This window comes from Stomoxys calcitrans, chromosome 5 (genome assembly GCF_963082655.1).
Source record: "Stomoxys calcitrans chromosome 5, idStoCalc2.1, whole genome shotgun sequence".
Classification (NCBI taxonomy): domain Eukaryota; kingdom Metazoa; phylum Arthropoda; class Insecta; order Diptera; family Muscidae; genus Stomoxys; species Stomoxys calcitrans.
This window is the reverse complement of record NC_081556.1, coordinates 136,752,586-136,780,242: the sequence shown is the minus strand read 5'-3', so window position 1 is coordinate 136,780,242 and position 27,657 is coordinate 136,752,586. Positions and strand designations below refer to the sequence as shown.

The 27,657-nt window shown below is 40.9% G+C and overlaps 1 protein-coding gene across 1 annotated transcript in view; it reads left to right on the top strand.

Annotated features, from left to right (window-relative positions):
* The first annotated feature begins 608 nt into the window (after window positions 1-608).
* Window positions 609-27,657, top strand: part of LOC106092082 (protein GDAP2 homolog) — a 258,895-nt gene continuing 231,846 nt past the window's right edge. The window contains exon 1 of the mRNA XM_059370520.1: window positions 609-785. The gene's annotated coding sequence lies outside the window, so the exon portion shown is untranslated. The remainder of the gene's footprint in view (window positions 786-27,657) is intronic.

Below are 27,657 nucleotides of genomic sequence, written 5' to 3'. Positions count from 1 at the left end.
AAGTGAGTATTTCACAGTGTATCATTTTTATTTTTTGCTCTACGGCTCCAAAGCCATCGGTTTGATGTTTAATTCTTTGGTCAAATTTATTCGGAATTCATGCTGACTTCTGAAGATCTTAATTCGTGCAGACACACACTCTTTTGTTTTCCTTCTCCTTCATCTAGATTTGGTTCTATAACCAGCATAGCTGACAGTCCATCGGGTCCCGGTGCCTTGTTCTACTTCATCAGTCTGATGTATTTTTATTTTAAACTACTCACTGGCCCACCATTAATTTTTATTTCGAGTTAAACCTTTGATTGTTCTATGAAAACTGCATTAAAAACCCCAACAATATTCCAAACAAAAATCAATAAAAAATTAAATTGCGCACAAAAATATTTTTACTGCGTTTTACTAAAAAAAAAATAATAAATTAATAATCGAAATGCTTTTTGTCTTCATTTTAGATCCAACAAAACAAATATTTTAACATATAAAACAAGTGTTTATATAACTGAAACATAAAAAAGTATTACAAAGAAAACAAATTTTAAGTGAATAAATTTACTATAGAAAAATTTAAAAAAAAAATATATATCGAAAAATTTCTAGCATTGCAGCCGCCAACGCCGTTTCAAACGTTTGTTTGTTCTTTTTTCATTTCGCTGTTTAACCTTTTGCTGTTTTAAATAACTCAGCATCAACGTTGACGTTTGTGACGACGACATAGCGTCACTCGAAGTAATAAAGCAACCACAACAACTACAACATAATCACACCAACAACAGCAACAACTAAATGTAAGTACTATACAAAATAATGACAATAATAGTAATAAAAAAATCAACAACAACAACATATACGATAATGTATTAACAAGGAATGTTAAATGGAAAATTGGTTTTGAGTTGAGAGCACAAATTGGAAAATATGGTGGTCGCTAGCGATATGAAATGAGGGGGGGAAATTTGAAAAGTATGGGTTGCCCAAAAAGTAATTGCGGATTTTTAAAATATATTCGGCGTTGACAAATTTTTTCACAGCTTGTGACTCTGTAATTGCATTCTTTCTTCTTTCAGTTATCAGCTGTTACTTTAGCTTGCTTTAGAAAGAAAGTATAAAAAAAGTATATTTGATTAAAGTTCATTCTAATTTTTATTAAAAATGCATTTACTTTCTTTTAAAAAATCCGCAATTACTTTTTGGGCAACCCAATATTAAAAGGTTTTACTAACCAAAGTGGTTCAATTTAATATTACGGCAGTCACATAGAGCCTAGTTAAAGTCTAACTATGATAAACTGGGTGTTATCAACTTTAGGAAGGAAAATACTTTGAGAATTTGTGCTCCGTATTCTACATTTTGAGAAGGGACCTCCGATTTATTGCAGAGTCCTAACGGCTTACCACAGAGCGATTCCACATAGTAGGAAATTATACACTGCTGATTACCTAAGGTAATTACCTCACAAGTGTCATCATTATATGGTTTATATGGCAGCTATATGAAAGCTATATATTATATGGCAGCTATATGAAAACATGGACCGATATAGCCCATTTACAATACCAACCGACCTACACTAATAAGAAGTATTTGTGCAAAATTTCAAGCGGCTAGCTTACTCCTTCGGAAGTTGGCGTGCTTTCGACAGACAGACGGACGGACATGGCTAGATCGACATAAAATGTCACGACGATCAAGAATATATATACTTTATGGGGTCTCAGACGAATATTTCGAGTAGTTACAAACAGAATGACGAAATTATTATACCCCCCTCTTATGGTGGAGAGTAAAAAAAGTGTTAAGTTCGGCCGGGCCGAATTCTCTTAGTCTAAGACACCGTCCCTCCGTCCGTCCCTCCGTCCGTCCCTCCGTCCGTCCCTCCGTCCGTCCCTCCGTCCGTCCCTCCGTCCGTCCCTCCGTCCGTCCCTCCGTCCGTCCCTCCGTCCGTCCCTCCGTCCGTCCCTCCGTCCGTCCCTCCGTCCGTCCCTCCGTCCGTCCCTCCGTCCGTCCCTCCGTCCGTCCCTCCGTCCGTCCCTCCGTCCGTCCCTCCGTCCGTCCCTCCGTCCGTCCCTCCGTCCGTCCCTCCGTCCGTCCCTCCGTCCGTCCCTCCGTCCGTCCCTCCGTCCGTCCCTCCGTCCGTCCCTCCGTCCGTCCCTCCGTCCGTCCCTCCGTCCGTCCCTCCGTCCGTCCCTCCGTCCGTCCGTCCCTCCGTCCGTCCCTCCGTCCGTCCCTCCGTCCGTCCCTCCGTCCGTTCCTACGTCCGTCCCTCCGTCCGTCCCTCCGTCCGTCCCTCCGTCCGTCCCTCCGTCCGTCCCTCCGTCCGTCCGTCCCTCCGTCCGTCCCTCCGTCCTTCCCTCCGTCCGTCCCTCCGTCCGTCCCTCCGTCCGTCCCTCCGTCCGTCCCTCCGTCCGTCCCTCCGTCCGTCCCTCCGTCCGTCCCTCCGTCCGTCCCTCCGTCCGTCCCTCCGTCCGTCCCTCCGTCCGTCCCTCCGTCCGTCCCTCCGTCCGTCCCTCCGTCCGTCCCTCCGTCCGTCCCTCCGTCCGTCCCTCCGTCCGTCCCTCCGTCCGTCCCTCCGTCCGTCCCTCCGTCCGTCCCTCCGTCCGTCCCTCCGTCCGTCCCTCCGTCCGTCCCTCCGTCCGTCCCTCCGTCCGTCCCTCCGTCCGTCCCTCCGTCCGTCCCTCCGTCCGTCCCTCCGTCCGTCCCTCCGTCCGTCCCTCCGTCCGTCCCTCCGTCCGTCCCTCCGTCCGTCCCTCCGTCCGTCCCTCCGTCCGTCCCTCCGTCCGTCCCTCCGTCCGTCCCTCCGTCCGTCCCTCCGTCCGTCCCTCCGTCCGTCCCTCTGTCCCTCCGTCCGTCTCTCCGTCCGTCTCTCCGTCCGTCCCTCCGTCCGTCCCTCCGTCCGTCCCTCCGTCCGTCCCTCCGTCCGTCCCTCCGTCCGTCCCTCCGTCCGTCCCTCCGTCCGTCCCTCCGTCCGTCCCTCCGTCCGTCCCTCCGTCCGTCCCTCCGTCCGTCCCTCCGTCCGTCCCTCCGTCCGTCCCTCCGTCCGTCCCTCCGTCCGTCCCTCCGTCCGTCCCTCCGTCCGTCCCTCCGTCCGTCCCTCCGTCCGTCCCTCCGTCCGTCCCTCCGTCCGTCCCTCCGTCCGTCCCTCCGTCCGTCCCTCCGTCCGTCCCTCCGTCCGTCCCTCCGTCCGTCCCTCCGTCCGTCCCTCCGTCCGTCCCTCCGTCCGTCCCTCCGTCCGTCCCTCCGTCCGTCCCTCCGTCCGTCCCTCCGTCCGTCCCTCCGTCCGTCCCTCCGTCCGTCCCTCCGTCCGTCCCTCCGTCCGTCCCTCCGTCCGTCCCTCCGTCCGTCCCTCCGTCCGTCCCTCCGTCCGTCCCTCCGTCCGTCCCTCCGTCCGTCCCTCCGTCCGTCCCTCCGTCCGTCCCTCCGTCCGTCCCTCCGTCCGTCCCTCCGTCCGTCCCTCCGTCCGTCCCTCCGTCCGTCCCTCCGTCCGTCCCTCCGTCCGTCCCTCCGTCCGTCCCTCCGTCCGTCCCTCCGTCCGTCCCTCCGTCCGTCCCTCCGTCCGTCCCTCCGTCCGTCCCTCCGTCCGTCCCTCCGTCCGTCCCTCCGTCCGTCCCTCCGTCCGTCCCTCCGTCCGTCTCTCCGTCCGTCCCTCCGTCCGTCCCTCTGTCTTTCGAAAGAACGCTAACTTTCGAAGTAGTGAAATCTTGATTATCTTCAATTTTTCACTTGTTATAACTCGGGCGCCCCGGTAGCCGAGTTGGGAGCGTGCTTGGATTACCAGTGCAGGGGTCGTGGGTGCGATTCCCGCCAGAAGCTTTGGTCTCCACTACTGTGGTATCACAATAGACCTAAAATTGCCTAAGTGAGTCTGAGCTTTGGTCTCCACTACTGTGGTATCACAATGGACCTAAGATTGCCTAAGCGAGTCTGTAAAGGACTGCCACTCTTACCTAATCTAACCTATAGTCTTCCATTAGCTCAGTTTCCCGACCAAAAAATGTTTTGTCTATGTTTTGCTTTAAGGATAATTTATTTTAAAACCACTGATGACGTTTGTTATTTATTTTCGTCTCTTAGCTAAAGGTTAACTATTTTTATTTCTGCACAAAAAACACCCTCAATCTAGGATATAAAAATAAAATTGTTCAATATTTACGGTTAATGGTTTAATTAATTCCCAAAATATTCCAAACAAATGGGAAAATTGAATGTGTCTCTGAGGGAGTAAGAAGAAGAAAGTTGTAATATCTTAAGGGGACACGCAAAAGTGTCAAAAGCCTGCATGTTAAATAAGCGTAGACACACACACACATATCTACATGCTTACAAATGTATGCAGTGGCCCACACTTTAAAATAATTTAAAATTCCAAACTCAATGAAACAACAAGCAGCCCCCTGATGACCACCCTCAATGACATTGGCCCTCATAGAAACTTAGAGAGAGTACCCACACCAACAGAAATTGTGGCCACTGCTACCATCATGGACAGTGTATAACGGTGAACGCGAAAGTGAACGTCAACGAGTGGAAGCCCCATTTATTTTTACAATTTAATGGTAATTAGTGATTACCCAAATGAGAATGTCGACCCAAGGTATGGGCCATGGCCTCTTATACCGTTGTTGTCTTTGCATTTCTTTAGAATGCCACCTCCTTCTTTCTCTCTCTCTCTCCCTCTGTCTCTCTCGCATTGTCACTCGCTGTGTGTGTTATTTGTCTGCATATCGCGGCAAGCGTGACACACTGACAGGACACAGACAATACCAAAATAGTTTGCCCTTCCTTGAGACGTAATACCACAGTGACTACACCGACAACTACGATGACAACGACAACGACGACCCTCAGCACACAATAACAACCAAATAAGAAAAGGCCAAATGAAACGTGCATTTTATGGGTCCCCCTTTTTTTATACAAAAGAATGCCCTGGCCACAAACAAAAAACGAGGAAAAATATAATAAAACGTTGAAAACAACAAAAAGGGAACGTTAATAAAAACGTACGCTGAAACAATGAAAGAAAATTAATATTTACCTAAACTAAAGTCATACGCCCCCTAAAACCCAACCCTTGCTACAATGTCCTTCCTACCCATAATAACACCCGCACATTGTGTGGCCCCGCTACTCCATAAGCACTTGTATTTTATGGGTCTCATTGGAAAGCGTAAAATTGAGGAAGGAACACCTTAAGAAAACATAATGACAAAAAAAAAAAAACCGAATATAATAAAGACAACAACGATGGAGAACAGGCAAAAAACTCAAAACACACAAGAAGAAGCCCCATATAATAATGAAAGTTTATTAGGCCGTATTGTGGCTTTTATGGCATTTAAACGATGAGGGAAAAAAAGGAAAACAAAATTAATTCTTAACTAATTCTCGTGATAGATTGCCATCATTTTAAGCCTTAACGCTTTTGAATATCACAAAGCATGACATATCGATGAGTGGGAAATTTCAAGAGAATATTGGATGAATATAAAATTTTTGTAAAACCGAACATTAATTATTAATTAATTAATATAAGGTTTTTAACTTATATGGGCCCAGGCTGAGGTTAGATAAGGTTAAACTGGCAGTCTGAAATTAAACTCACTTAGACATTGTTTGTCCTTTGTAATGCCAAAGTAGCGACAGACCCAAAGCTTTGGCGGAAATCGAGCCTACAATCCCTGCACTGTTTAAAAAAATTTGAAATTTCCTATGAGCATTCCACTAAGGAACGGGGGATATTTATTTCCATCCAATCAATGAGTGCAGTCCGATTAAAGTTTAAGCTCAATGATAAAAGTTAAGCTCAATTTAATCTCATCCGAACGCCAACCCATTGGGTTGGGAAAAAATAAGTGGAAATAAGGCTGCCATTTTGGAATGGATAGAGATATCTTCATAAAATTTTACATGGTTATAGCGGAGGAGATATCCAATGAAAATTTTCAGGACCCTAGAAGTTCCAGGGGCCCATTGGTGGGCCTTCAAAGTTGGTCACCTCTTCCCTACAAAATTTTGTTCGGGTTGTCAAAAGCGCATTTTTGTTCCGATTTTTAAATTTTTTTGCTGGAATGTTCTTAAAATTCCTACAAAAAGCTGACCTAACTGATTTGAAAAGCTAATAAAATTTACTATTTTTTGTTATGATATATGCTAAGGACCGATTCTTCAGTCAAAAGTTATGCGAGTTAAAATCAAAAAATGTGAAAAAACCAATTTTTGTCATTTCTCCGTAAAAAAAGTGTAAGTGAATTGTTTCGTCTCTATACAGAAATTTTGGCCCAGAACTATACTAATTTTGCTTACTGTTCTATAAAGAAGAACCTAAAGTAGATGCGTCATTTTATAAACTGTGTTAACTCTAACAGGAGATCTGTGAAGTACAATATTGACACTTAAAAAAAAAAGGAAAAAACTTTGAGTTCTCAAACGCAAAGCTGAGACCCCCCAACATATTTCCATTGCCCCAAGTAATAACTAATTGCATACAAACAATTTTTTGCCCCATCTAAGGATTGAGGTCTCTACGGACATTTTACTAAAAAACGAGAATTTTTTCAAACATCTTTTCCCAGGATGGGGATTTTGGGTGTTTGCATCAAGAAATGTGGCCAAAATTTTAACTCATTTTTTTAAAATGATATTCATCTACAAATTTGTGAAAAATTAGAACGATATCTTTAGTAGTTTTGGTTTTATGATATTTTCAATTTGAATTTTATTTTGCACAAAAGTGTATTTTGAAAATCGGACCATAAATGCGCTTTTGACTGCCCGAACAGAATTTTGTAGGGCCAAGGTGACCAACTTTGAAGGCCCAATAATGGGCCCTTGAAACTTCTGGGGCCCTGAAATTTTTCACATAAATTGGTTATCACCTTATCTATGTAAAATTTTATGAAGATATCTCTAAAAGGGCAGACTTATTTCCACTTATTTTGTTTCCTAACCCACTGTGCGACAGCATTTTATCATGGCAGTACACCTCACATATGCAGCCAGCATTAGTAAAGAGAAAACCACTGCTGAAAAATTGTTCTGAATTCACGCCGGGGTTTCGGCGTCATATGCCACCCTTAGCGGCATGGTGGTCTACCTGCAGTAGATACCTGGTAATAGATATTCGCTTGATATTGATGTTGATCGACTGAGTCCATGACGTAAAGAGGAAAAACATTGGAAGTGGCAAAAATTAAAAAAAAATTTTGTGGTTTTTCGAACATATACTAGTTCGAGCTCTTTTTCAATGCTCTCGATTCATAGAGTAGCATAGCAAAGAACTTTTAACAGTTAGGCATGTGTGTGCTGTTATTCAAAATACTTTGACTGGCTAGTGGATCATGATTTCTCATACGCCATGTAGCTTCATCAACACCTATGTCAAATTGATTAAGGTGCCAAACACACCCAAAGACTTTTGAGTACGGTGTAGAGCTCGCTTTTGTTTTAAAACAGGGCCCAATAAGTGCTCTAACTCTCCTTAGCGCAGTAAGAGAGAAGAAAGCCTTACTTTCCACTAGTACGATACAAACTTATCATCAATATGAAGAACAACAAGTAAAAGCGTGCTAAGTTCGGCCGGGCCGTATCTTATATACCCTCCGCCATGGTTCGCATTTGTCAGGTTCTTTGCCCAGTACCTCTTGCCATGATATTGGAGCCATACCATGATATGGACCAATTGGGACCACACTTAGTTTGGCTATTGGAGACAATAGTTGAAGTTATTGTACAACATTTTGAGCCAAATCGGATAATGATTGCGCCCTATGGGAACTTAGGAAGTAATATGGGGAAATCGGTTTATAAAGACCGATTTGTACCATATTTGGCACGCTTGTTGAAGTTCATGGGAGAAGTCGTTGTGCCAATTTTCAGTCAAATCGATATAAGAATTGCGCCCTCTATAGGGTCAAGAAGTATAATCGGGAGCTACATCAGGTTATTAACCGATTTAGACCAAATTTGGCATTGATGTTGGAAGTCATAATACAACCCTTCATACACAATTTCAGCTGAATTGCTGAATCGGATAAGAATTGCGCCGTGTAGAGGCTCAAGAAGTCAAACTTCAATTAAATCGGATAAAAAAACGTTTGTGGGTGAATGATCATTATTCGAGAAAAATTTAAATATGGTTTGATCTGAACCATGCCAAAACAAATGAACGCCTATGAACGCTCCATTAACAACGAATGGGTAGCCCAAGAATTGAAATATTCTAGGACCAGTTAGGAAAGAGGTGTTCTAGTGAAATTTAATCTGGCGTAGAGTAGTTTGTTCGTCCGTCTGTCCGTCCGTCTGTCCGTCCGTCTGTCCATCAGTCTGTCCGTCTGTCTGTCCGTCCGTCTGTCCGTCCGTCTGTCCCTCCGTCTGTCTGTTGAGATCATGCTACAGTCTTTACAAATAAAGATATTAAGTTAAAACTATCCACAGATTATTTTTTTGTCCATAGGCGGGTTAAGTTCAAAGATGGGCTATATCGGACCATATCTTGATATAGTCCCATAAAAGCCACATTTATTATCCGATTTTGTTGAAATTTGAGACAGTAAGTTGAGCTAAGCCAATCGACATCCTTCTTCTGTTTGGCCTTGATTGGCCCAGCTTTGGATATAGCACCCATATAGACCGATCGCTCGATTTAAGGTCTTGGCCCAATAAAAGGCGCAGTAGGCTTCAGAAGTCAAATCTTCCGAAGCCTCTAAAAGGCGCAACAATTATTCAATTCGGCTGAAAATTTTCACAATGACTTCTCCAAGTATGGCCTAAATCGATCAATAACCTGATACAGCTCCCGATTTCCCGTTTGCACTTCTTAAGCTCCTAGAGGGCACAATTTTTATCGGATTTGGCTGAAATGACTTCAACAATGTCACAAACCTCCAAGCCAAGTTTGGGCCGAATCGGTCCATAACCTGTTATAGCACCAATGGGGTAGCAATTCTTATCCATTACCCATTGTTTGTCTATAAAGAGGTATCGGCCAAAGACCTTGACATATGCGATCCATGGCGGATCCATGATCTATCCATCGCAACCATTGTAGTTTGATGCGTTTAGCTATCGTCGTCATACAGCTCGTGATTCATACGACACCTTTATTCTCCATTAACGCAGACTGGCCCATATATATTACGAAGGATTTTTCTCTCAAACACTCCAAGCGCCACTTCATCGGCTTTCGCAAGTACCCATGTGTCGGGACCATTCAACAGTATTATAAGTGTCTTATGTAGTATAAGTGTCTTGTACAGTATAAGTGTCTTGTATAGTGATCTTCGTCTGTCGAAAGATGGATTTGCTCCCCATCTGTAACATCTGTTAGCCTATATCATGCTTCGTTTTATTTCAAAACTGGTGCCATTTGTTGCCTCCGTAACTGAGCAGATAAAGTTGCCGACTATATCAAAGTTGTAGTTCACCACTTTCTCCATTTTCTTTATCTGTTAGGGTTTATAAGGCTTTGTGGCAGTTGATATCATCCACATTGTCTTATCTCCGTTTACTGCCAAACCCTCTTTCGTTGATTCTCTTTCGATACTGTAAATTTTGTCTCCAAAGCCCAAAGCCAAATACATAGCCAATCTCGGACAGAATTTTAAAAAGTAAAATTCGAATATCCCCGAAACCAAGGGAGGTACTGTTTATCTCAAGCAAGCTTTACTGTGGGAATTTTTGGACACTATTTAGCAAAATTTTGAAAATCGGACCACAAATAAACCGAACAATTTTTCGAGGTGACCAACTTTAGGGCCTTACGCGCCTGGTCCTCCTATGGCCTTGAAATTTTGCACATGATGTCGATTACACCTCAGCTCTAACCATTTTGAATTTCAAAGAGTTAACTCCATTTGTTCTCAAAGCATTTGTTTTAAAATAGTTTTTTTCGATTCGATCCCATTTTGTATCGGCTACGAACACTGTGCTATTCTTGATACAATGCCTGATTTTCCAGGCAGTGTGGATTACACATTATCTGAGCCGCTATTTGATGGAAGGACTGTACCACTTTTCCTGATAAAACCCATTGGAACCACAATATTCCTGCAATATTCTATACTGATGGCTGCAGACTAGACGGCCATGCGGGCTTTGGGTTGTACTCCAACGAACTGGGATTGGTAATATGACAAAGGTTTATCAAGCGGTGGTCCTACAATTAAAGAAGTGTGGGAATGGCTTACATACGAGTATAATGTCCAGAGACGATGTCCAAAGATAATGTCCAAAGCCATTAAATCTCTGGGGAAAATATTTCTGTATACAAAACCATCCCCCAAATGGCGCAGATTTCTTAATGTGAATCTTACCTGTACATACTGCCGGGACACAGAAATATCCCAGAGAATTGTAGAGCGGATAAGCTTGCTAGACTTGCTGAACAGTCTCACATATTCTTGGGAACCTGGAATCTGCGGGTATGCCTCTGGGGATCTGTAAGCTAAGTCTTAACAAGGCTAAGTCTTTGACTTGAAGGGCAACAAATGACGGATGGTTAAAAACTGAGGGCTGTGAACGCTTCAAAATTGTGTGGGCCAATATACACCTCTAAAAACGTCTCCCGCTATGCTGTTGTTGGCTAGAACAGAGGACTCAGTTATTGTGTCCGTCATTACAGATCACTATCTGGTCGAAAAACATGCTGGAAGACATAGGTGGAAGAAGCTGTGAGAACGTCGAAGAAGAGGAAACTGTAGAACACCTGTTCTGCGAATGTCCTGCACTGCCAAGAAGCAGTTCCACTCTAGGTCCTTATTTTAGATGTGAATATTCAAAAGTTATTGGGCTTAAAGGTAGGATTTATAAGCCATATTACTTCTCCTGTTCCTTTAGAGAAACATGTCTAAGTGAGTCTAATTGCAGACTGCCACTTAAAGCAAACATAGGTTGGGTTAGGTTAGGTTGGATTGAAAAGAGGGTGCAGATATTAATCCGCTCCATGCCACTATGGCTTGTTGCGCGCTCTAAAGTCTATAAAGTAACCTCTAAAAGAAAATTTTTAAGTTAGGTAATCCGTGCTATTTACAAAATCCTTCATTGTTTTCAATACCACTCCCCTATGTTGGATCATGTCTGCTATTGTGTCCCCACTTAAGTGCCGGTGTCCTAATGTCCCCACCTAAATGCCGGTATCTGTTAGACGCGAAAACCGGGCAAGAATAAAGGAAATGCTCCAACGTCTCATCATCTTCCCCGCATGCCCTCCACATGCCATTCCTTGTCGCACCGATTCTACATAAGTGAAATCGTAATCTTATGTGTCCCGTTATGATACCCATAGCTATACTGACCTCCTTCTTACTTCCTTTCAGTAGTAGCCTCGTCTTCTCACGATCTGGTTACCCCCATAGGATTTTCACCGATCTAACGACCGTTTTTCTGTTCCGCAATGTTGCATACGCATTCTTCGCCCATTCTCTTAACTCGGACTGCGGCGACCCGAAAGGCTTCGGGTTAACCAAGTTTATTGACGGCAGTCCTCTAGCCTTTACCGCCAAATCGTCTGCCCTTTTATTTCCCCTTACTCCGTTATGGCCCGGCACAAAACCGATGAGGATTTTTCCATCCTCAGAGAAGCCGTTAATCTCCTTCTTACACTGCATGACTGTTCGCGATCTTACCGTCCTGGTTGTTATTGCCCTTATGGCAATTTTACTGTCGGTAAAGATGTTCACACTCGACGTTAGCACCACACCATAGTCAGCAGTCCTCTGGCCTTCACCGCCAAATCGTCTGCCCTTTCATTCCCCCTTACTCCGTTATGGCCTGGCACCCAAACGATGCTGATTTTGCCATCCTCAAAAAATGCGTTAATCTCCTTCTTATACTGCATGACTGTTCGCGATCTTACCTTCCTGGTTGTTATTGCCCTTATGGCAATTTTACTGTCGGTAAAGATGTTCACATTCGACGTCCTCGCGTTAGCACCACACCATTACCTTGGGACATCTTTAGGAAGAAATCTAAGTTTTTCCGATAGATGTCGCCTCGAGAGTATTTCATAGAACTATTTCTCCAATCATCCTTAAGCATATATCTCACTACTTAGGAAATCCCTGGAATTGCCCACATTTTTATTTCTTCTTTTTTAAACACCCTTGGCAAACCCTAACAACGAGAATAGCAAAATTGTCTATAATTTAGCATCTTGTTGTCAGTTTTTCCATGCCATTCCTGCAAAATTACTTTCCTGTTCACAAATGCATCGATTTTGGCCTAAATGTAGGGGAACGAAATAACATTTTGTGGAGGGTCCAACAAAAAAAGACAAAACGTGGCTAAAATATGGCAGAATGTATTTTTTCGCGTAAGTGGCGTCTTTTTTTTTTTCGCCAGCATGCTTTGTTCACGGTTTTGTGTACTTACATAAGTGTACGTATATGCTCATATATTGTATGTATGTGCGTAAGAATGTATATGCTCACATACATATGCATATACAAGTTATGTTTACACATGGGGTCTATGTATTCAAGTGAATCCATGTGTATGAGTTGGATGTTTTGTGATGTCCTTTGGAAACTTTTGTCCTATTCTATTTTGACATGCGGCATGGGCGGCAAGGGCGTTCGTTTGTCTGAGAGTTGTGCTTGAGTGTGAGTGCGAGTGTGTGTGTGCGCTTTTTTCATTTTTTTTTTGTAGTCAGTGTGTCTGTTCAGCTTCCTTCCACACAATTCGTTGGTATGGGTGTTAGTGCTCGTGTTAGCTTGTGAATATATTTCGAATCTTCTTCTCATCATTTGTACCATTGTTTTTTGTTGTTGCTTTTGTTTTTTTTTTGTTTGTGGGAAAATGTGTTCCTCTTCATTGTTGTTGTTGTTGTCTTTAGTTATTGCAGAAACACATTGAACGAAATGAACAGAATTTGAAGAGCATTGCCAGATGGTTGAAGTGGCAAGCATCATTGAAGCCTAACTATTCAACTATGAGAATATTCAAAATATTGCGGATGGAAGAACCATATTCGGCAGAGATTGAGTTCTACTCGAAAGTGATTTCCCTAAGATATATCATAATTGGGTCTGGCATTAGGCATGTTGGTCGAGTGGGCCTATATGAGGCTCAAATGACAGGCTTTGGTTCGAGTACAGTTTGAGCTGTTTATTATGTTGAGAATCGATTAGTCTGAGGCATCGTTTCACCAATATAAGAATCAAATTAAAGGTTATTGAGTGAAGCAGTGGAGGCCACCGGTTAGAGGTTAGTATGACCGCCTATGACGATGAGCGCTTGAGTTTGAATCCTGGCGAGAAAATCTTAAAAAAATTTTCTGCGGTTTTTATCCTTTCTTAATGCATGTAAAAACTTCTTCACAAAGAGGTGTCAATATGAGAATCAAATTCAAGGGAAATGAGTGAAGGAGTGGTGGCCTCCGTAGCGCAGAGGTTAGCATGTCCACCAAGGACGCTGAACGCCTGAATTCGTATCCTGGCAGGAACATCAGACAATTTTTCAGCGGTGGTTATCCCCTCCTAATGGGTGCGACATTTGTGAGGTACTTTGCCATGTAAAAACCTCTCCCCAAAGAGGTGTCGCAATGTCGCACGCCGTTCAGACTCGGCTATTAAAAAAAGGAGGCCACTTATCAGTGAGCTTAAACTTGACTCTGAGAGCATTCAGTGATATGTGAGAATTTTTCTCCTGTTACTTAATGGAATGTTCATGGACAAATTTTCATTCGGCATTTGACTGTAGGATCGAAATCGGGCCTTCACTTTAACACAAATTCGTTATGTGTTTTTGACAGTCTGCAATCAGACTCATAAAGCGATGTTCTTAAATTTTGATACCACAGGAACAAGAGAAGAAATATGGCTTCTACTACCTTGCATATGGCCAGCCAGATCGCCTTGAAAAACCAAATAACTTGGCAATTCCCCATCCGATAATTCGAATGTGTAATGTTTGCAATCAGACTCACTAACCGCATTTCTTCCAATGTGATACCACAGGAACAGAAGAAGGAGGATGCCTTTTAGTTGCTATCGTTGAACCATCCAGATCGCTTTAAAAGCCAAACCACATACGAAAATTCAAGAAAAAGAAATTAGAATCTAAGTAAGGCTCCTTTTGATTACCTATGAGAGACACAGACAAACACACACGCAGCGGATGACTTATAGTCTCCTCTCCCTCGGTTGCCTCAAGCTTCTGCAAAAATCTTTACTTGCTACCTTCAGTCTATTGGCATGTTTGGGTGTGAGACGTCTATTCTAACCAGCGACAGCAAAGCTGTAGACTTCTTGAAGTCTAGATTAGGGCACATAATTTTATAGTGCTGAATGGCACAAATAAAAGATTGTGACAAAGTGGGGGTCACAATCTATTATTTGTGCCCTTCGGCCTTCCTGGTGTACACTTAGCTTACATGTCGCCAAAGGCACCCACAGATTCCAGTTCCCCTAAGTCTCATAAGCTCGTCCGCTCTACAATTCTCTTCGGCACTCAGAACAGGTGAATTTTCTCTCGTTGAGAGATCTATGACTGTGATCTCGAATTCAGAAATATCCAAGCATTTAATATTCGTACTCTACTTTCAAAGACCTTCCATTTAAGTCTCATACTATCTCGATTGCCCTTAATTTCTGTTTTTTTTTCTGAGTCAGGCAGCCGCCCCCAGACATTTGATATCGAATATTAAAAGCAGTATCGCATTCCACTACCAATAACCTTTTAATATGAATCCCATATTGTCTTGATCGGCCCACATGTTATTTTGGGGATTATTTTGCGGCCCCCATGCTTACTCCTGAATTTGGAATCCAAATTTTTACTCCATTCGTGAATACCTTCCAATTGAGTCCAATATTACCCCAATCACACTACTTTTTCTTTTGATAAACTTTTGGGGATGGATGGATGGATGTTAGCATGTCCGCCTATAACGCTGAACGCCTAGGTTCGAATCCTGGCGAGACCATCAGAACAAATTTTTCAGCGGTGGTTTTCCCCTCCTAATGCTCACAACATTTGTGAGGTACTATGCCATGAAAAACTTGTCTCCAAAGAGGTGTCGCACTGCGGCACGCCGTTCGCAGTCGGCTATAAAAATGAGGCCCCTTATTATTGAGCTAAAACTTTAATCGAACTGAACTCATTGAGAAGTTTGCCCCTGTTCCTTAGTGGAATGTTCATTGGCAAAATTTGCAATTTTTGCTTTTGGGGAGGGGGGATTTTAGTGCAGTGGTATCCCCAGTTTTTAGTGCCAAATTTTGTTAAAAAAATCCATTTTCTATACTCATATGCATTTGGGTTCCATCCCGTTCTATGGGTCTACTTTTCCGTTTAGAGGCAGAAATGGCACTCCTGAGAAGTGTTTTATGCCAAATATCTTTGATTTGGGGCCCATATTGTCCCGATAGTCCTCTGCGTCGATTTGAAGGGGTTTTTAAAGTGGTTTATGGAGTGTGGGACAAATTCAAATTTCACATTCGTAATCTACTTTCAATTAACTTGCATTCGTTTACCATATATTGCCTCAATCGGTTGAAATGGTGGAGGGGAGGTGGTTTTAGGGTGGTCCCACCTGCTCCAATATTTTGATGCATATTTCGAATTCTGCTGCAAAAAGAATTGTTTTTTGAATCCTATATTGCTCTCCATTCCGTTTTAAAAAATTAATCGGTAAAAATTTCAAGAAAATCCGTTAAGCCATTTTCGAATTTATGGGGAACAAACAAACAATTCAAAATATTTTTACTCTACTGCTATCCCATGTTATCGCAATGGGTCTACGTGCCCGTTTAAGAGTGTTTGGGTGTGGGCGGCCACCAGATACTTAGTTTTAAGTGGAAGATCGTATTTTATGACAGCTATATATAAACTTGAATATATTCGAACATATGTCGGAAGTCGTAATAGAACTCACTGTTTTTTTAGTTTCAAAGAAATCGGGTAATAAATGCGCATGTTATGTGCCTAAGACCCAAAATCGGCAAATGGGTCTATATGCCAAATATATCCAAATATGTTCCGATCAGGACAGTTTTGATATCCTCCACCATAGGATGGTGGTATACTCGAAATATGCGTCTGAGACACCATAAAGTATATATGTTCTTGATCGTCATGTCATTTTAAATCGATCTAGCCATGCCCGTCCGTCTGTCCGTCCGTCTGTCCGTCTGTCCGTCCGTCTGTCCGTCCGTCTGTCCGTCCGTCTATCCGTCCGTCCGTCTGTCCGTCCGTCTGTCTGTCGAAAGCACGCTAACTTTCGAAGGAGTAAAGTTAGCCCCTTAAAATTTTGCACAGATACTTTTTATTAATGTAGGTCGGTTGGGATTGTAAGTGGGCCAAATTGGTCCATTTTTTGATATAGTTGCCATATAAACCGATCAATTCTTATCCGATTCGACTGAAATTTTGCACGTGTTGTTTTGGTATTACTTCCAACAACTGCGCTGAGTCGTTGGAAGTAATACCATGTTTTGGTATAGCTACCGTATAAACCGATCTTGGGTCTTGACTTCTGGAGCCTCTAGAGGGCGCAATTCTTGTCCGATTTGACTGAAAACTTGCACGTGGTGTTTTGATACTGATATAGCTGTCACATAAAACCGATTTTAGATCTTAACTTCTTGAGTCCATAGAACGCGGAATTCTCATCCGATTTGGCTGAAATTTGGCATGAGGTGTTTTGTTATAACTTCCAATAACCGTGATAAGTATGGCTCAAATCGGTACATAACCTGATATAGCTGCCATATAAACCGATATGGGATCCTGACTTCTTGAGCCTCTAAAGGGCGCAATTCTCATCCGATTTGGAAGATATTTTTGTACAACGACTTCTCTCATGACCTTTAACATACGTGTCTTATATGGTCTGAATCGATCTATAGCCTGATACAGCTCCCATATAAACCGATCTCCCGATGTTGCTTCTTGAACCCCTACAAGGCGCAATTCTTATCCGAATGAACTGAAATATCACACAATGACTTGTGACTTCAGGATTCATTTATGGTCCGAAAAGGACTAAAACTTGATATAGCTCCAATAGCACAACAGGTGTTATTAAATATTCTCTGTTTGCCCAAAAGGAGATACTGCGCACTAAAACTCACTGTGGCAAATTTCAGCGAAATCTGTTTCAAATTTTCGGGAAATCGGACAAAGAATGCGTCTTTTATGGCCCTAAGACCTTAAATCGCCATTTCGGTCAATATGACAGCTATATTCAACTATAGTCCGATTAAGCCCATTCATGAACTTAACATGCGTATGGAAGAAATACAAGTCTGTGCAAAATTTCACTTCAATGTCTCAAATTTTAAAGACTGTAGCGTGATTACAAAGGACGGTCACACAAACGGACAGACACACGGACATCGTTAAATCGCCTTAGAATTTTACGACGATCAGAAATATATCTACCTTGTAGGGTCGGAAATAGATACTTCGGTGCGTTACAAACGGATTTGCTTAATGAATTTACCGTCTATCCTATGGTGGTGTAAAAAGGTTTTACCGATTGTATTCGCAAATGATTTTTTTTTATCAAATATTTTTACGTATATGAAAAATGAGTGGCCAGGGTGGCGTATGACGTATGGTATTTATCAGCGTTATTGTCAAACAGTAATCATACGCACCCATATCCAATACATATAATATAAAAAATATATTTTTAGTGATTGTTAGAGATTTTCCAAATTATTGGTGTAACGAACTTTGTGGTATTTCTTTTTCCACTGACCATAACCATAGACATAGCAAATATTTCTGGCATACAATATGATGAAATAATTTTATTTTAAAGTGCAGCTGATACGCAATTTTAACAAAGTCTGATATAGATTTTTTTATATTTTTGATTCATATTCACCTCAAATATAGCAAAAACTTTTGGATAAAGCTTAAAACATCTTTATTGCTAATACGTAGATGAAGGTCCGTTAGAATTTTAAATGGGCCAAATTGGTCCATGTTTTGATATTGCTGCCATATAAACCGATCGTACGATAAAACTTCTGGAATTTCTAAAGGCGGTTTCCGATTTGGCTGAAATTTTGCACGTGGCATTTTATGATGATATCTAACAGCCATGTTTAGTATGTTCCAATTTGATCCATCAACTTATATAGTTTTCTCAATAAATTTTTATAGCTCCCATACAAAGCGATCTCCCAAATTTGCTTTTTGAGCCGCTAGAGGGCACAGTTATAATGTGATTTGGACGAAATTTTGGTAGTGGTGGTGATATGACTTTTAACGACCATTTCAAGAATGGTCGAAATGGGCCAATAATAGCTGATATAGCTCCCAAACAAAATGATGTCCCGATTTGCTTTTTTGAGCCGCTAGAGGTCGCTACTATTATGCGATTCGCTTGAAATTTTTCACCTTGTGTTTTTTTATGGCTTCTTATAGCCATGACAAGTGCCGCCCATATATGTCCCCAACTTGATATTGCCCCTATTGGATTCTTCCATGAACAAACAAGGGCATAATTCTTATATATCAATGAGTGCTGTCCCATTCAAGTTTAAGCTAAATGACAAGGGATCTTATTTTTATAGTCGAGTCCGAACGGCGTGCCGCAGTGCGACACCATATTGAGGAGAAGTTTTTACCTGGCTGCTATACCAGATGGTACAGCACCTCACTTATGTCCCCAGCATTAGAAGAGGATAACCATCGCTGCACTTTTTTTCCGATTTTCTCGCCAGGATTCCAATCCAAGCCTACAACATCAAAGGTGGGCATGCTAACCTCTGTGCTATAGTGCCCTCCATAACTTGATGTAGCTGCTACACAAATCCGCTAGAGGGCGCAATATTTTTATCCAATTTTTTGTGACGGCTTCGAACATCCACGCCTAGTAATGATACAAATCGGTTCATAATTTGATATAGTCACCATATAAACCGGTCTAATGATTTAATTGTTGAGCCTCTAGAGGGCGCTATTATCACCCTATTTTGTTAAAATTATCCTTATGGTGCTTTGTTATAATCTCCAATAACCATGTCAAGTATGATCCAAGCCGTTTTTTAACCTGATATAGCTCCCATTAAAACCAATATCCCCTTATACATTTTTGAGCCTCCAGAAGGCGCAATTATTACACGATTTGGTTGACATTTTGCACATGGTGTTTGTTACGACTTTCAAATCAGTTCATAACTTGATATAGCTCCCATTCAAACCAATCTCTTGAATTAATTTTTGAGCCTCTATTTGATCGATTTGGTGGAAATTTTGAACGTTGTCTTTGGTTATGACTCTCAATATCCACTCCAACTATGGTCAAAATCAATCTTAAATCTGATGTAGCTCCCACACAAACTGATATCCCGATTTTGTTTTTGAGCCATTAGAGGGCGCAATCATTATATAATTCGGCTGAATTTACGCACATTGTGTATTGTTATGATTTCCACTATCCATGCCAAGTATGATCCAAATCGGTCAATCACCTGATATAGCTTCCATACAAACTGAACACCGGATTTTATTTTTTGGGCCGCTAGAGGGCGCAATTTTAAATCGAATTATGCACATGGTGTTTTTTATGACTTTCCACATCCACACTCAGTATGGTTCATATTGGTCTTTACCTGATATAGCTTCCATATAAATCCTTAACCCGTTAAAACTTTCTGGGCCGCTAAAATATCAGCTGAATTATTCGATTTGGCTGATATTTTGTGGGTAGTGTTTTGTCATGACAAGTTCGGTATAAATCGTTCCATGACTTTTTATAGCGCCTATATAAACCATTTTCCTGTTTAAACTTACTGGACCACTAGAGGGCGCAATTGTAAGCGGATCTAATATAGCTTCCATATAAACCGTTTTCCCATTTTGACTGCTAATACCGCAAGAGGGCGCAATTATTATCCTTTATTTTCTTTTGAAAAATCGAAAGACGTTTAACAAAATTCTCTAAAATATCACATCCCGGCGAAAACATCAGAAAAAATGTTCAGCTGTTGTTATCCCCTCTTAATGGTAACATTTGTCAGGTACTATGCCATGTAAAAACTTTTCCCCAAAGATATATCGCACTGTGGCACACCGTTCAGACTCGATCATAGGGCCCCTAGTCGTTGAGCCGAAATTTGAATGGGACAGCACACATTGGTATTTGATAAGTTTGCCCCTGTTCCTTATTGGAATTTTCATGGACAAATTAGCAATTTACAAAAATCACATGTCAGAAAAATTCCGATATATGCAAACATAATCCTTAGTTTTCACTCAAATGTAGGAAAAAATTCAAATATCTTCACAAAATTTCCTTAATTTTCACTTTTACTGTGACTTTTTTAGGTTTTTCACTTTGCCATAATATTATGAATATTTCCCCATCTCCACCTTTGTACCAAAATATGGCATTGCCGGGATTCGCTCTCTCTCTCTCTCTCTCTCTCTCTCTCTCTCTCTACAGTATATACCCTGCCGCCTCAAAAGAATACCCGAATGTCTGTAACGTATGCGGCTGCCAACTTGATGTTGATGGTTGTCGACCTTGTTGTTGTTTGTTTACTTTCTATGTGGCTTTAAGTCCCGTGTTGTTGTTTTTCCCTCAATTTTTTATGCTCACTCTGCATTTAAGAGAATAAAAATGTTACATAAAAAAGCAAGGAAAAATGAAAAAAGAAAAAACAAAAACAAAACGATATAAAAACAAAGTGAGCGCGTTTTTTCACAAAGAGGAGAAAGCATTTCTGTGTATTTCCTTTGACATCAGAATCATACTTTGTTTTTGCTTTTGTTTTTGTTTTGAAAAGCAAAGACAATGAGCAAAAGGACGGAGGGGCGAATATACAACGTATACACACATATACACTCATAAAACATTTCTCATTTAACAAAAAGATAATGAAAAGGAAGAAGAAGAAGCACCTTAAAAATGTGCTTACCAAACATATGAAATGAAAATCACGTTGAGGACATTCGTTCTTTGGTTCATTTATTCGTTGGTTCTTGTTTTGCCCACAACAACATCCTGCTTTCAGAGATAAGGTTATGTGATGGTAGAAGTGAATAGCATTTTTTCTTGTATGCATGTGTGTGTGTGTGTGTGTGTGGTATTCATATGGAAAATATATTTGGTAGTAATGTTGTTGTTGTTGCTGCTTTCTAACATATCTCCCTAATTGTGTTGCTGCATGGCAAAAAAGCCTTTGGCTTGAGTTCTTCCCTGTAAGAGCACCAACATTAAAGAAACTCTTCTTTCCATTCTCTTGTTTTTTTTTTATTCCGGCTATCAGAGAATTACTCTTTCTTTGACTCTCTAAAGCTCTTCAAAGTGTTGGAAAAAAAAAGAAACCCCCCAAAAAAAATTATTCTAAATTGCTTTGCTTTCAATGTTTGCTCTATTCCTTGATGTTTTCGTTTCAGCAGCATGTATTTTTTATTGCTTTGCTTTGCTTATAAAGCGGCGGGGAAGACAAGACATCAAGGGCAATGCCTTTCCTATTGTAGGTGGACTCTTTTAGTTGTGCTCTCGATTTCTCTTCAGGGACATGTGTGAAGGCAAAATCACATTTTTGGGTAAGCCAAATACTTTTTGTGCTGAAGGCCGATAGCGAAATATGCTTGAGTGCTGCTGGTATTGCTTGGTGGCAGGTAAGAGCCATGACCAACCGCCCGGACCTCACCTCTTTAAGCTCCTATTGATTAGTTTCTTTGAGAAAGGGTATTTTGGAAAAATCATTTCATATTTTTTTGTTTTTTTTTTTTTTCGAAGAAACTTAAAAAGTTCAAAGGATTATGGGAATGCTTAGAATGTTTGAAACAACATACGAGGCGCAACAATAGCAAATTTCTCTTCTCAATGCTTAACAACGAAACGCAACACAAAAGGTTCTTAAGACAAAAATTTCGAAAAGCCTGAGTATGTGAGCTGTGCTCTTCTTCTTATTTTTCTGAAGGGGAGAATGTCTATCGATTGCTATTCCCATAGCGGTTCTCATAGCCTAGGCGCATTTAAATTTGGAAATTATTTAAATAGCTAAAATTTTCCAAAGGAATTTATTTCCTTTCTTTGTGGCTTGGAATGTTAAATAATTTGTAAAGCTTACCTTTTGAGTAAAACACGTTGGGAATGTGTACGAGCATATAAGCTATTTAGGAATGGTAGGCGTATGCTAAGAATTATTGCTGTTATTTTGTGTGTGGGGCGGAAAAACAACTAACTGAGGGATACGCATCTAGATAAATGGAGGAAACCAGCAATGGTAAAGTAAGGGAATTAGATTTTTAAATTCTTGTATACCCTCCACCATGGCATGGAAATGTATTGGGTTGCCCAAAAAGTAATTGCGGATTTTTCATATAGTCGGCGTTGACAAATTTTTTCACAGCTTGTGACTCTGTGATTGCATTCTTTCTTCTGTCAGTTATCAGCTGTTACTGTTTCAAAAATCCGCAATTACTTTTTGGGCAACCCAATACAAATTCTGCATTTGGTTTGTAAGCAATTGCAAACTTGCTCTGAGACACAACAAAGTTTTGTAAACCGTCCGTCCGTCCGTCCGTCCATCTGTTATATGTCCTTCCTTTTGTCAGTCTATCGAAAGTACGCTAACTTCGAAGGAGTAAAGCAAGGCTTCTGATTTTATGCATAAATGATTCCTATAAGGGGAGTCTGTATATTACCCAATTAGGTCTGTGATAAGATATAGCTCCCTTATAAGCCGCTAGAGGGCGCATATATTTTACGATTTGGATACAGTTTTGTGCATAGTGTTTTGTTATGATTTCCAACAACCACTTCCATTATGGTTCAGAATGGATTTTACTTGCTATTGTTCCCATATGAATTTCCAGATTTTTATTCCGCCCTCTAAAGAGGGCATTAATTATTCTATTTTGATGAAACTTGCTGCTGATGTTTTGTTATGATTTTCAATGCCTACACCAAGTATGGTCGCGATTGGTTTCTTACCTAACAAAGCTGCCATGTAAGCCAATCTTCCGATTTGACGTCTTACAGTGGAATAGAATCGAAAAAAAACTATTGGGTTGACCAAAAAGTAATTGCGGATTTTTAAAAGAAAGTAAATGCATTTTTAATAAAACTTAGAATGAACTTTAATCAAATATACTTTTTTTACACTTTTTTTCTAAAGCAAGCTAAAAGTAACAGCTGATAGCTGACAGGAGAAAAAAATGCACTTACAGAGTCACAAGCTGTGAAAAAATTTGTCAACGCCGACTATATGAAAAATCCGCAATTACTTTTCGGGCAACCCAATAGTAAGAAATATGCCATTTGAGGACAGATAGAGAAACAAATCGAACTCCAAATACCTTTGTAAATAGCATAAAACGAAGCCAATCTTGGCCAAGATTTAAAAAAGAAAAAAAAAAAAAATAAGTAAAAAGGTGTTTAGTTCGGCCGGGCCGAACTTTGGATACCCACCACCACGGCTATATATGTAAACCACCTTTCGTCATAATCTGGTAAAAAATGCATAGTTTATGCCCCTATAGCAGCTAGATCGCAAAATGGTCCGATTTGCAATAAATCCGACACGGATATTGAATGACCTAATAAGTACAAGTCTTTGTTCAATTTTGTGGAAAAAATATTGGTCGTTTTGGTAGCCATATCCAAATATAGACCGATCTGAACCACATACGACACGGATGTTGAAGGGCCTAATGCAACTCTCTGTCCCAAATTTCGGCGACATCGGACAATAAATGAGCCTTTTATGGGCCCAAAACCTGAAATCGAGAGATCGGTCTATATGGCAGTTATATCCAAATCTAAACCGATTTGGGCCAAATTTAAAATGGATGTCGAAAGGCATAACGCAACTCAATGTCCCAAATTTCGGCTAAATCGGACAATAAATGAGCCTTTTATGGGCCCAAAACCTGAAATCGAGAGATCGGTCTATATGGCAGCTATATCCAAATCTGAACCGATCTGGGCCAAATTGAAGAAGAATGTTGAAGGGAGTAACACAACTCCCTGTCCCGAATTACTATGCCGAAATTGGACAATTAATGCGCCTTTTATGCACCCAAGACCTTAAATCTAGAGATAGGTTTATATGGCAGCTATATCCAAAACTGAACCGATCTGTGCCAAATTGCAGAAAGTTGTCGAGTAGCCTAACACAACTCGCTGTCCCAAATTACGGCGACATGGGACAATAAATGCGCCTTTTATGTGTCCAAAACCTTAAATCGAGAGATCGGTCTATATGGCAGCTATATCCAAAACTGAACCGATATGGTCCAAATTCCATGAAGTTGTCAAGTGGCTTAGCACAACTCACTGTACCAAATTTCGGCGAAATCGGACAATAAATGCGCCTTTTATGGGGCCACGACTTTAAATCGAGAGATCGGTCTATATGGCAGCTATATGCAAATCTGAACCGATCTGGGCCAAATTGCAGAAAGTTGTCGAGTGGCCTAACACATCTCACTGTCCCAAATTTCAGCAAAATCGGATAATAAATATGGCTTTTATGGGGCCACGACTTTAAATCGAGGAATCGGTCTATATGATAGTTATATCCAAATTTGAACCGATCTAGGCCAAATTGAAGAAGGATTTTGAAAAGGATAACGCAACTCATCGTTCCAAATTTCGGCGACATCGGACAATAATTGAGCCTTTTATGGGCCCAAAACCTGAAATCGAGAGATCGGTCTATATGGCAGCTATATCCAAATCTGAACCGATCTGGTCCAAATTCCATAAAATTGTCAAGTGGCTTAGCACAACTCACTGTACCAAATGTTGAAGAATGTTGAAGGGAGTAACACAACTCCCTGTCCCGAATTTCGGCGAAATCGGACAATTAATGAGCCTTTTATGGACCCAAGACCTTAAATCTAGAGAAAGGTTTATATGGCAGCTATATCCAAAACTGAACCGATCTGTGAAAAATTGCAGAAAGTTGTCGAGTAGCCTAACACAACTCGCTGTCCCAAATTACGGCGACATGGGACAATAAATGCGCCTTTTATGTGTCCAAAACCTTAAATCGAGAGATCGATCTATATGGCGGCTATATTCAAATCTGGACCGATCTGGGCCAAATTAAAGAAATATATCGACTGGCCTAACACAACTCACTGTCCCAAATTTCAGCACAATCGGAATATGGCTTTTATGGGCCTAAGACCCCAAATCGGCTGAACGATCTATATGGCCATCAATTTTAGGGATCTGCCAGATCAATGACATATCTCAGATATTGGATCTCAGATCAGATCGCTTATCTCCATCCGTTGGTGGAGGGTAGAAAAATATTCGGATAGCTTTCCAGTTCTGGTCCAGCTTGGAAGGTATATAAGATTCGACCCGGTCTATATTTGCGTATTTTTACCTGTGATATTTTAAATACATTATCTTATGCCGACACTTTAATTTCTTCACTAGCAATTATGGGTCATTACTCTTTTCGATAGGAGGAAGTCTCCAAATATCATCAGTGTTGTTTTGTACAAAATATGCTTAGTATACCCAAATTGAATATAAAGTACCATATACATGGAAAGAAAACCTGAAATAACCATAATTAAAAAAAGAACTTCTTAAATCGCAACAATTGAGACCGGTTGTAGCAGCAGCAGCAGCAGCGGCAGGGTATTGATGTTGTGTAAACACCAAACAAAAAGAAAAAACGAACCACAACTACAACTCTGACATAAAATAATAACAATTATAATTAATATTAGTATACAGTCAGGCAGTCAGTCAGCCAGTCAGTCAGTCAGTCAAGCAGTTGGGGTTTGTTTGCTTTGTTCTTGAAATATTTATGCGCAGCCGGTATAAATTCACAGATACCGGAGAACAGCAACTACGCGGACTATGAACACAAATCGCTCGCACCCAGCACAGAATGAAGCCAACAAACAAAGCAAAAAGGCAATTGGCTTTTTATTTGCAAAGTGGAAAATCACAGTTTTACAATGACTAAGACCACAATTGCTAACATTGCAAAAAAAAAAAAGAGGAGAAACAAAAAACACCAACAAAATAACTGATGAACATTTTCTGTGAATTACTCAAAAACAACAAAAAAAAAGAGTTACAAACAGCAATTTTTATTTACACCAGCTTCAGCAGCCACTGCTACAAAAAAAAAGGGTTTTCACCATTGGATTTAAGCTTGAAAAGAAAACCAACAAAGCCAGTTGAAGTCGACCCCAACGAATGCTAAAACTGAATTTTTCCAACCATTTTTGTAATGTGATAATAAGTATGTATGTGTGCTGGCTTTGCAGATACGCCCAGAGAGAAGGCATTTGTTTTTTATTTATTTATTTAGTGTTAGTGTTATTGTTGTTGTTGTTCTTGTGGTTGTTTTTGTTATTGTTATTCATGGACAAAGATGGCTGCATGTAAAGGAGATAACGCTAAAACGTATATTTTTTTTATTAATCAAAGGTAAACGGAGATTGGCCTCATTTGTTTTAGATAAAATTTAAGCTTGTGTGCTGTCAATGTGTTATAACTTTGGGATTTAAGATTTTGGCGTGAAGCACGAATAACAGTTTTGAACATGGCATAGGAAACAAATGACAGTAAACAATTAAAAATGTATTAAGTTTGGCAGGAACGAACTTTGGATACCCACCACCTCGAATATATATATTAACCACATTTCGCCATAGCACGATGAACAGGTAAAAAGGCGTTAAGTTCGGCCGGGCCGAACTTTGGATATCCACCACCTCGGGTATATATGTAAACCACGTTTTGTCAATAACCGGTGAAAAATGCATACCTTACTCCCCACAGCAGCAATATCGAAATATGTTCCTATTAGGACCAAATATACGACACGGACGTCGAAAAGCCTAAAATAAGTCACTGTTGCAAATTTCAGTGAAATCGGATTTTCAATGTGCCTTTTATGGGGCCAAGACATAAAATCGAGATATCCGTCTATATGGCAGCTATATCCAAATCTGAACCGATCTGAGCCAAATTGAAGAAGGATGACGAAGGGCCTTACACAACTCACTGTTTAAAATTTTGGCAAAATCCCACAATAAATCCAGCTTTTATGGGCTCAAAATCTCAAATCGGGAGATCGGTCTATATGGCAGCTATATACAAATCTAGACCGATCTAGACCAAATTGTAGAACGATGTCGAAGGGCCTTACACAACTCACTGTCCCAAATTTCGGCGAAATCTGGCAATAAATGTGTCTTTTATAGGCCCAAAACTTCAAATCGAGAAATCGGTCTATATGACAGCTATAACCAAATCTGGACCGATCTGGGTCAAATTGAAGGAGGATGTCGAAGGGCCTTACACAACTCACTGTTTAAAATTTTGGCAAAATCGGACAATAAATGCGTCTTTTATGAACCCAAAACCTTAAATCGAGTGATCGGTCTATATGGCAGCTATATACAAATCTGGACCGATCTGGGCCAAATTGAAGAATGATGTCGAAGGGCCATACATAACTCACTGTCCCAAATTTCAGCAAAATCTCGTTTTAAATGTGGCTTTTATGGGCGTAAGACCCTAAATCAGCTGATTGGTCAATATGACAGCTATATCCAAATCTGGACCGATCTGTGCCATATTGCAGACTTATGTCGAGGAGCTTAGCTTAACTCACTGTCCAAAATTTCAGCGACATAGGACAATAAATGCGCCTTTTATGGACCCAAAACCTAAAACCGAGATATCGGTCTATATGGCAGCTATATCCAAAT